The sequence below is a fragment of the Oncorhynchus masou genome, chromosome 24 (assembly GCF_036934945.1).
Source record: "Oncorhynchus masou masou isolate Uvic2021 chromosome 24, UVic_Omas_1.1, whole genome shotgun sequence".
NCBI classification, from domain to species: domain Eukaryota; kingdom Metazoa; phylum Chordata; class Actinopteri; order Salmoniformes; family Salmonidae; genus Oncorhynchus; species Oncorhynchus masou.
In genome coordinates, this window is record NC_088235.1 from 48,976,410 (window position 1) to 48,988,468 (window position 12,059).

The 12,059-nt window shown below is 47.3% G+C and overlaps 1 pseudogene; it reads right to left on the reverse strand.

Moving 5' to 3' along the window:
- LOC135511392 (formin-2-like) overlaps positions 1–12,059 on the reverse strand; it is a 61,679-nt pseudogene that overhangs the window by 32,947 nt on the left and 16,673 nt on the right.

Genomic DNA, 12,059 nt, shown 5'->3' on the forward strand with positions numbered 1-12,059 from the left:
AGTTTCAAGAAGTTTACTGCTTAAGATTGTGGAGTCTCAAAATATTGTTTATCTTGTACAATAATTATCCATCATCACTCTCTTTTACTATTGTCATGCCCTGGCCATAGAGAGGCTTTTGTTCTCTATTTTGGTTAGGCTGGGGTGTGACTAGGGTGGGTATTCTAGTTTCTTTTGGGCATTCTAACATCTTTCTATGTTTTCTGTTTCTATGTTTTGGCCGGGTATGGTTCTCAATCAGGGACAGCTGTCTATCGTTGTCTCTGATTGGGAATCATACATAGGCAGCCTGTTTTTTCACCGTAGTTGTGGGTAGCTGTCTGTGTTAGTGGCCTGTATAGTCGTTTTTGTTGTTTCTTGGCAACATTTATAACATGAAACACAACCCAACCAAGCCAAGCCAAGCCGCACTGCTTCTTAACACAGCGCGCATCCAACCCGAAAGCAAGCCGCACCTGGTGACAGCTTGCACCTGGCGACCTGGTTGGCGTGCACTGTGCCCGGCCCGCCACAGGAGTTGCTAGTGCGCAATGAGACAAGGATATCCCTACCGGCCAAGCCCTCCCTAACCCGGACGACGCTATGCCAATTGTGCATCGCCTCACAGACCTACCAGTCGCGGCCGGCTGCGAAAGAGCCTGGGCGTGAACCCAGAGTCTCTGGTGGCACAGCTAGCACTGTGCAGTGCCCTAGACCACTGCGCCACCCGGGAGGCCCTATTATTTGTATTTCTATGTTTGGCCGGGTAGGGTTCTCAATCAGGGACAGCTGTCTATCGTTGTCTCTGATTGAGAACCATACGTAGCCCTTTCCCACCTGTCTTTGTGGGAGGTTGACTTATTTTATGGCACATAGCCTTTAGCTTCACAGTTTGTTTTGTAGTGTTTATTGTTTTGTTCGGCGTATTTTCTAATAAAAATAATATGTACGCACACCACGCTGCACCTTGGTCTCCTCCTTATGATGGCCGTGACATATACTGTATATTAATAAGCCAACAGCCATGGACAGTATCATATAAAGTACAGATGTTCGATCTTAATTTGACCAGTTGATCATAACATGAAAATAATCCTGCCGCAACAGAACATGTGCATTTGAATTAAAATGTGGATTATAATTCATTGACATTTTTGTAGGGGTTGATTTTTAGTTAGGACATTTTTAGTTAGGACAAATCAAGTCTGACATTTTAAAGTGGAAATGACAAACTTTAGAAGCCTTTATAACCTAGAATACACTACAAGTGTGCATTTCCTGCTGTTCAAGGCAATTGTCAGTGACAACAGTGATTACATTAAGATAGTACACCTGTATGGTTTACAGTAGATTTTCCCTGTGACCACAGTCAGGCTGAGTATGCCGAGTGACTGCTGGGTAATAAGGTTGTGTGGTGAGTGTAGATAGTAAACCCCAGCCTCAGGCATACCACTTTGATGTGCTCCAGATCACACAACTCACAGTGGAGATAAAAATACAATAATTGAACATGGAGTCAGTTACATCACTGAACTCCTGCCTATATATCTAGCTAAACGGTTTCCAAACACACTGTGGACATGATATAATTTAATTTCAATGCTAAAAGACACACAGCATGAGCAATTATGGGTGCATAATGGTGGTACTACACTGCAGATAATATTGTCTGATGTGTTCATAGTGAAGATATATCCCATTGTATATCATTTTTACAGGATCAACAGAATAACTATTACCCTGGAGAATATAATAACACTCTAATCATGAACTGTTTTATTAATTTACACTAAATTGACCATTCAAAACATTTTCCTGATGTGAATTACTGCGGGAGTTTCACCTTCGCAGTTCAGGATCCAAAACATCTGCAACCAGAACCCAGCACTTCTCCTCCGGTTCATACCCCTCCCACTCCACGAGGTACTGAAGGCCCCTCACCCAACGCCTCGAATCCAGGATGGAACGAACGATGTAGGCCGGGGCCCCCTCGATGTCCAAAGGGGGCGGAGGGACAGATTCCTGGAGTGGACCAGCCACCACCGGCCTGAGGAGAGACACATGGAACGAGGGGTTAATATGATAATCAGAGGGAAGCTGTAATCTATAACATACATCGTTCACCCTCCTCAGGACTTTAAATGGCCCCACCACGGACCCAAAACGCGGACCCAGCTTCCGGCAGGGCAGGCGGAGGGGCAGGTTACGGGTCTCACTGCGGTGACGGTCCACGCTGGCTTTCTGGCGACGCGCGGCCCGCTGGAGATGGAAACGGGCGGCCTCCCATGTCTCCTCTGCGCGCCTAAACCAGTCTTCCAATGCAGGAGTCTCGGTCTGACGTTGATGCCACGGTGCCAGAACCGGCTGGTACCCCAATACGCACTGAAAGGGGGAGAGGTTAGTGGAGGAGTGGCGAAGCGAGTTCTGCGCCATCTCGCCCCAGGGCACAAATGCTGCCCACTCCCCCGGCCGGTCCTGGCAATAGGACCGCAGAAACCTGCCCACATCCTGGTTGACTCTCTCTACTCTCTCCGGTAGTAATTGGCAAACCCTAAAAATCATTGCACCTCCTTTACCGTGGTGGGAGTCAGCCAATTACAGACGGCTGCACGGCGGTCACTCTCCATCTCCGCCCCTGATGTGGAAATGCGATACCCTAGGAAGGAGACGGCCTACTGAAAGAACAGACATTTCTCAGCCTTGACGTACAAGTCATGCTCCAACAGTGGTCCAACTACCTTGCACACCAAGGACACATGCTCGGTGCATGTAGCGGAGTAAATCAGAATGTTATCGATATACAACACTACACCCTGCCCGTGCAGGTCCCTGAAAATCTCTTCTACAAAGGACTGGAAAACTGATGGAGCATTCATCAACCTGTATGGCATGACGAGGTACTCATAATGCCCTGTGGTGGTACTGAACGCTGTCTTCCACTCGTCTCCCTCCCGGATTAGCACCAGGTTATACGCACTACTGAGATCCAGTTTCGTGATTAAGTGCGCCCCATGGATTGACTCAATCGCCGTGGCGGTAAGAGGTAGCGGGTAACTGTACCTCACCGTGATTTGATTGAGACCTCTATAGTCAATGCACGGGCGTAAACCTCCATCCTTCTTCTTCTTCTGAGAGCCCTCTGTTGTCGGGAAATTGTGGGGTTATGCAGAGCCAACCAAGGAAGGCGTAGTACCACAGTAAACACAAGAGAGTCAATGAGAAAGAGACTGATTCTCTCCTCATGATTCCCCTGCATAACCATGGCCAAGGATATGGTGTCCTCCTTGATTAGCCCGGATACTAATGGTCGACTATCTAGAGCATGTACCGGGAAGGGTCTAGCTATAGGAAAAATGGGGATCCCTAACCTAATGGCTAATGCTCTGTCGATAACATTCCCAGCTGTGCCTGAATCGACGAGCGCCTTATGCTGGGAATGTGGGGAAAACTCTGGAGGACTCTGGAGGAGTGTGGTGCAAACTCACCTGGAGTGACGCCAGAGTGCCCTGCCTGTTGCCTCAACTCCCAGAGGAACTTCACAGCACCGACAGGCAGTGTGTCCTCTGCGGCACCAGATGGTGCACGTGATGGCTCCTCCAGTCTCCTTATGAGCAGCCCCTCCTATCTCCATGGGCACCGGAGCGGGGGGTGCTGGACAATGGAACCGACAGAGCCCCCTCTGGACGTCCGCGGGTGACCAGCAGGTTATCCAACCGGACGGACAAATCTACCAGTTGGTCAAAGGAAATAGTGGCATCCCTGTAGGCCAGCTCACGTCGGACATCCTCTCGTAGGCTGCATCGATAATGGTCGATGAGGGCCCTGTCGTTCCAGCCTGCTCCGGCGGCCAAGGTCCGGAATTCCAGGGTGAAGTCCTGGGCGCTCCTCATCTACTGTCTCAAATGGAAGAGGCTCTCCCCTGCCGATCTGCCCTCAGGTGGATGATCGAAGATGGCCCTGAAGCGACGGGTGAACTCCTCGAAGTGGTCTGGCACGTGTCTCCTTCTCTCCACACGGCGTTTGACCACTCCAGCGCTCTTCCTGTGAGGCAGGAGAAGAGGGCGGTCACTCTCTCCCCTCCTGAGGGAGTTGGGTGCACAGTGGCCAGGTAGAGGTCCAGTTGTAACAAGAACCCCTGGCACTGTGCTGCCGTTCCATCATACTCCCTGGGAAGGGAAAGACGTATCCCACTGGAATTCTCTCCGGATGGAACGGGTGGAGACAACCCCGGTTTGTGCTGGTCGAGGCACTGGAGAGACTTCCTGTCTCTCCCAGCGGTCCATGGTCTGGACAATGTGATCCATCATGGCACCAAGATGATGTAACATGGCCGAATGTTCCTGGACGCGCTCCTCTAACCAGGGTACCTGCTCCTGCGACTCCATTGGAGGTGTGTCATTCTGTCAATGGTGTGTCAATGGAGGCGAAGTCCGGTGCAGGAGAGCAAAGCATAATGAACAGGCTCACTTTTATTAGTTCCAAAAAAACGAGATCACAACATCAATCAAACACGCTCCAAAAACGGAACATAAAAAAATAAAGCGAGTGAACTAACACCACATGACATGAAAAAATTACACACAAAACATGATGGGAAACTTAGGGTTAAATACAATTAGATTGATTGGGGAAATGAAAACCAGGTGTGTATGGAAACAAGGCAAGACAAATGGATATATGAAAAATGGAGCGGTGATGACTAGAAAGACGGTGACGTCGATCGCCAAACGCCCCCCAAACAAGGAGAGGAGCCGACTTCAGTGGAAGTCATGACAGTGGACCTCGCTATGTCATGCTGAAAACAGGAAAGGGCCTTCCCCAAACTGTTGCCACAAAGTTGGAAGGACAGAATCATTTAGAATGTCATTGTAAGCTGTGTTAAGATTACCATTCACTGGAACTAAGGGGCCTAGCCCGAACCATGAAAAAACAGCCCCAGACCCTTATTCCTCCTCCACCAAACTTTACAGTTGGCACTATGCATTCGGGCAGGTAAAGTTCCCCTGGCTTCTGCCAAACTCAAATTTGTCCATCGGACTGCCAGATGGTGAAGCGTGATTCTTCACTCCAGAGAACAAGTTTCAACTGCTTTAGAGTCCAAAGGCGGTGAGCTTTACACCACTCCATTCGGCGTTTGGCATTGCACATGGTGATTTTAGGCTTGTGTGTAGCTGCAAGGCCATGGAAGCCCATTTGATGGATTGTGCTGACGTTGCTTCCAGAGGCAGTTTAGAACTAAATAGTGAGTGTTGCAACAGAGGACAGAATATTGTTACGCGCTTCAGCACTTGGCAGTCCCGTTCTGTGAGCTTGTGTGGCATACCACTTCATGGCTGAGCCGTTGTTGCTCCTAGACATTCCACAACACAATAACAGCACTTAATAACAGTTGACCGGGGATGCTCAAGCTGGGCAGAATTTTTTGGGAAAAGTGGCTTCCTATGACGGTGTCACATTGAAAGTCACTGAGTTCTTCAGTAAGGCCCTTCTACTGCGAAAGATTGTCTATGGAGATTGAATGGCTGTGTGCTTGATATTATACACCTGTCAGCAACGGGTGTGGCTGAAATACTTTGAATGGGTGTACACATACACTACTGGTCAAAAGTTTTAGAACACCTACTCATTCAAGAGTTTTTCTTTATCTTTACTGTTTTAACATTGTAGAATAATAGTGAAGACATCAAAACTACAAATTTGATAGATTTAAGCAAACCTCTTCAAGGTTAGGAGCGTTTGTCACAAACTAAGTGGTAAACTGTCACCAAATCACCCAAGAATGAGAGTTCTTTCGAACAGGACATTACCTGTGTGTTTGTTTCTCCGTCCTGGTCCACCCAGGCCGTAGGCGAGGTCAAGGATAGCAGGGTTCGGTACACGAATCGGGTTCTCGGTAGGTCCAGGTCCAAACGCCAACAGGTAAGTCCAAAACAGTCCAACTCATACACGGTAAATCCAGCCAATCTCTATTGTCTCTTTCTCTATTGTTCATAGATCCTTCCAGCACTCTCTTCTCTCCCACAATATTTTATACTTGAGATTCTTCAAAGTAGCCACTTTGCCTTGATGACAGCTTTGCACATTCTTGGCATTCTCTCATCCAGCTTCATGTTGTTGTCAACTGGAATGCATTTCACTTAACAGGTGTGCCTCGTTAAAAGTTAATTTGTGGAGTTTCTTGCTTTCTAATTGCGTTTGAGCCAAGGCAAGGACAGAAGATAGCCCAATTTGGTAAAAGACTTAGTCCATACTTTGGCAAGAAAAGGACATTAGACCGATAGAAATTTGTCCTTGGGTCTGGAGTCCAAATTGAAGATTTTTCAGTTCCAACCGCCGTGTCCTTGTGAGATGTGGTGTGGGTGAATGGATGATCTCTGCATGTGTATTTCCCACCGTAGAGCATGGAGGGGGAAGTTTTATGGTGTGGGGGTGCTTTACTGGTCACACTGTCTGTGATTTATTTAGAATTCAAGGCATTATTAACCAGCATGGCTACCACATCATTCTGCAGCGATATGCCATCCCATCTGGTTTGGGCTTAGTGGGACTGTAATTTGTTTTTCAATTGGACAATGACGCAACACACCTCCAGGCTGTGTAAGGGCTACTTTATCAAAAAGGATAGTGGTGGAGGGCTGCATCAGATGACTTGGCCTCCACAATTCCCAAATTCAGATTGTTTGGGATGAGTCAGACCACAGAGTGAAGGAAAAGTAGCCAACAAGTGCTCAGCATATGTGGGAACTCCTTCAAAGCTGTTTGAAAAGCATTGCAGGTTGAGAGTGCCAAGAATGTGCAAAGCTGTCATCAAGGCAAAGTTGCTACTTTGAAGAATCTCAAGTATAAAATATGTTGATTTGTTTTACACATTTTTGGTTGCTAGATGATTTCATATGTGTTATTTCATAGTTTTGATGTCTTCACTATTATTCAACAATGTAGAAAATAGTCAAAATAAAGAAAAGTCTTGAATGAGTAGGTGTTCTAAAACTTTTGACCGGTAGTGTACTTTCTATATATAGTGTATGCTCTTCACTGCAGCTCTGACTGAGAGAGTATGACAAGTGAATCAGCATGGGTTTCTGCTCTTCGCCATTCATTCAAGTTTGTCTGTATACCTCTGAATACTCAGAGGTAGTCCCTCTAGAGGGAAGAGCACACACAAGGCTCTGTCCCAATACTCTACTAACCCCTCTTTAATATCCTCCCTTTCTGTGACCACTTAGAGCTGAAATACTCGGCTAGTGTTCTACCATGGTACTTAAATCTATCAAATTCTTTTTGATCAGTGGCTGACAGAAAAGGACAGTAGAAACTTAGGATGGGAAGCTATGTAAGACTATTAGGTCAGAGCCACAGAGCAGCAGTCTCAGGAGAGGAACCACATGACCGACTGGCCTGCCACAGCGTCTCCTTGTCATCTGTGTGGGTTTATTCGCCACACGCCACTCACTGGCTCTGCACCTTACTGGGCCTAGAAGCCAGGGGGAGCCAGACCCCACACCACATAATCACTGTCTGGCTACGGTACATCACTTCCTCATGTCATTCACAGGCAAGGGACTAGAGTGACGGAGAGAGGGACAGCAAGATACAGAGAGAGGGATGGGACCAAAGACAGGCAAGGGACAGACAGACAAACGTACGCACACAGAATGTACAGTACCTGTTTGGCCTTGGACATGGTGATGGTGTCTGATATTGGAGTCTTCTCCTTCATAGAACTTTTGGAGAATAACTCGACAAACTCATCAAAATCCACTGATGGCTCCTCGATCTTCTCCCAGACCATAGAACCACTCGCATCCCTCAAGTAGAAGACAGAGAGATCTGCATTACATTTCTATCATTGGATCTTTATCCTGTTGATGTATGCATTCTTAGAGAAAAAGGTGCTATCTAGAACCTAAAAGGGTTCTTCGGCTGTCCCCATAAGAGAACCCTTTGAAGAACCCTGTTTGGTTCCAGGTAGAACAGTTTTGGCTTCCATATAAAACCCTTTCCACAGAGGGTTCTACCTGGAACCAAAATGGGTTCCCCAATCGGGAAAGCCAAAGAATAATTTTGGAACCCTTTTTTCTAAGAGTGTACCTCAAACTTACAATTCAAAATGTCTGACATGTTGTGCTTTACCAAGCCCTTGAATACAGAGAGCAGTACCACAGTACCTCTTCAGACAACTACTGTACAGTACATTACATTTCCAAAAACTTCATAGAAACCCATCACTATGTCCACTGGTTATTATAAGGTGGACTTATTTTCTGACATGTCACAGTACTACAGTATTATAGCATGCATGACATCTTTATGTGTGAAGTCAAGTACATCAGTACCAAAGCACATCACAACACCCGTTTCAACTCAAACGCCATCTCATCACACTCTTTTCCCACATCTTTCTCTCATTTTACACTGGGTTCCCATCTCTATAACATGGCTGATCTTTATCTTCAGCAGAAAACCCCTTCTATAGTTTGGTAAGGAAAGCCTCCATAAATGTCAATGATCCATCTCTACCTTTTGCATTCTCATTCATGAGTTATGTTGATGGTTTTCTCATATCGCTAAACAGGTAACTATGGATAAACACATACACTGGCTATACAAAACATTAAGAACACCTCCTCTTTCCTTGACTAGGTGAATCCAGGTGAAAGCTATGATCCCTTATTGACGTCACTTGTTAAATCCACTTCAATCAGTGTAAATGAAGCGGAGGAGACAGGTTAAATAATTATTTTTAAGCCTTGAGACAATTGAGACATGGACTGTGTACTATATCTGTGCCATTCAGAGGGTGAATAGGAAAGACAAATGATTTCAGTGCCTTTGAATTTCAATCGTAGTAGGTGCTAGGCGCACCGGTTTGTGTCAAGAACTGCAACGTTGCTGGGTTTTTGATGCTTAGCAGTTTCCTGTGTGTATCAAGAATGGCCCACCACCCAAAGGACATCCAGTCAACTTGACACAACTGTGGGAAGCATTGGAGTCAACATGGGCCAGCATCCCTGTGGAATGACATTCCCTGACAAATTGAGGCTATTCTGAAGGCAAATGTAATGTTTGGCAATGTAACGTTTTGTACACTCAGTGTATATCTAAAGTGATTGGACTAAAGTGGACTAGTAATTACTTTTTAGAATGCAGCTGGATCCTGGTCCAGTAGAGAGGCTTCATGGGCTTGGGGGGCTCGATGGGGGGCTTCTGGGGGCCAGCCTCCTGGGCTATGGAGGCCATGAAACCTCCGGGAGGGGGAGGAGGGCCAAAGCCTGGGGTAGATGAAGATCCACTGCTGGGGGGTGTGGGCGGAGGAGGGGGGCCCTTACCTGGTAGAGTGGATGGAGGTGGAGGTCCAAAGCTCTGCAGGGGAGGGGGTGGAGGTGGGGGACAGGGTCTGCACATACCAGGTAAAGGAGGAGGAAGGGGTGGAGGAGGAGGACCAGCCCCACCAGAGAGAGGGGGTGGTGGTGGCCCTCCAGAGAGCTGAAGTAGAGGATGAGGGGGAGGAGGAAGAAGAGGAGGGGGTATATCTGGGGTGGGGGGAGGTGGTGGCTGGGTACCACTCTGCTGCTGCTGTTGGGGAGATCAGTGGGACAGAGGCTGAGGAGGGGATTGACCCTCCCTTGAAAGGCACTTCAAATCTAAATCCCTCCTTCACAGGTGATATGTCTATACGGAAACCTCCATCCTCTTCTTCCATGTGTGAATGACACCCCCTAAGCCCACAGTATTGTCCCTATCCCCACTCTCCTTAGAGTGGACCTCCATCTCCAGAGATGCATGCTGGATTTCCAGTGCTGCAATCTTTATCCTCAAGTCATTGATGCTCCGCTCCAGCCCTGGAATATCACTGCCATTATCTTCTTGTGACAGATTCCCTGACTTTGATGAATTCTGTCAGGAAAAAATAATGTCAGACCCACTCTTCCAGCAGCAGCAATAAAAAATACAAAACATTGTACATATTAATATTCCATGAAGTGATGTTTTGAAGCCCTTCTTGAAGGATGTAAAGTGTCAAGGAGGATTACATTAACACTTTTCAAGGAATGTGCTTCCTAGGCCTAGTATACCACATGCTATATTTTGAATAATTTCTCAGACCTAAAACCTAGTGGATGTGACACGCCAAACCCTGAGTGAAAAGGGTAAACACCCACAACTGAGCGTGTTTGGTTGCAGGGGTTTGGACCATTGTAAGTTGAGGGTAAGGTCAGGATCAGGGAAGGCCACATGTCTAGACTCCATTCTTGTAGCTCCTGGGTAGATAGAACAGAGATGGGGAGACTCTTCGAAGATTTAACCCGCAAGACGATCAAAGTCTCAATGAGCTCCAAAGAGGCCTTGTGAAGAGTGCAGAGCCCAGAGTTAGATGCACATATTCCAGCCATGTCTATAGTTACTCTGCAGTTTGTGTTGAGCTTACAGTTCAAATATTTTTTAAGTGAAGTTCAGGATACCATTACAAGCTAAAAAGCTCAACAGCATATCAGTAATTGACCTTCTTCTGACAATGACCTACCAATCTTGGAATTATTCACATTTTACTGTGTTGCTAAATGGGATTAATATATATATATATAGTCATATATATATATATATATATATATAGTCAACGGCCTACACAAATAATGAATGAAGCACTAATATACTTTCATTAGATAGTCATATTCTTTTCAAAGTTCTTCAAGCTCTGTCACAGTGTTGGGGTTCATGGCTGGATAGCAATTTTCACATCTGGCCATGGATTTTCAAGCAGATTCAAGTCAAAATGATAACTTGGCCACTCAGGAACATTCACTGTCTTCTTGGTACACAACTCCAGTATAGATTTGGCTTTGTGTTGTAGGTTATTGTCCTGCTGAAAGGCGAATGCCTCTCCCGGTGTCTGGTGTAAAGCAGACTGAAGCAGGTTTTACTCTAGGATTTTACTTGTGCTCAACTCCATTCCATTTCTTTTTATCCTGAAAAACTCCTGTCTATGCCAATGTCAAGCATACCCATAACATGATGCAGCCACCACCATGCTTGGAAATAAGGAGGCTGTCACGGCTTTCGTCTGCAGAAGGAGGAGCGGACCAAAATGCAGCGTGGTTGTTATTCATTTTACTTTAATAAAGAAACTGTACACGAATAAACTAACAAAACAACAAACGTGCGAAAACCTAAAACAGTCCTATCTGGTGCAAAACACAGAGACAGGAACAATCACCCACAAACACACAGTGAAACCCAGGCTACCTAAATATGGTTCCCAATCAGAGACAATGACTAACAACTGCCTCTGATTGAGAACCATATCGGGCCAGACATAGAAATAGACAAACAAGACATCCAACATAGAATGCCCACTCAGATCACACCCTGACCAACCAAAACATAGAAACATACAAAGTAAACTATGGTCAGGGTGTGACAGTACCACCACCCCCAAGGCGCGGACTCCGGCCGCAAAACCTGAACCTATCGGGGAGGGTCTGGGTGGGCATCTGTCCGCGGTGGCGGCTCTGGTGCTGGACGTGGCCCCCACTTTACCGTAGTCTTAGTCCCCCACTTTGTCCGCTTCCGTGACCTCCTAGCCACGGCAACCCTACTTAATAATACTGGACTGAGGGGCAGCTCGGGACAGAGGGGCAGCTCGGGACCGGGGTGGCAGCTCGGGACAGAGGGGCAGCTCAGGACAGAAGGGCTCTTCAGACTCCGGCAGCAGCGCCGGACAGGCGGGAGAGTCCGGCAGCAGCGCCGGACAGGCGGGAGAGTCCGGCAGCAGCGCCGGACAGGCGGGAGACTCCGTCAGCAGCGCCGGACAGGCGGGAGACTCCGGCAGCGCAGGAGGGGAGGAAGGCTCTGGCAGATCCTGGCTGACTGGCGGATCTGGAAGAGTCTGGCTGACGGCGGATCTGGAAGAGTCTGGCTGACTGGCGGATCTGGAAGAGTCTGGCTGACTGGCAGATCTGGAAGAGTTTGGCTGACTGGCAGATCTGGAAGAGTCTGGCAGACTGGCGGATCTGGAAGAGTCTGGCTGACTGGCGGATCTGGAAGAGTCTGGCTGACTGGCGGATCCTGGCAGACTGACA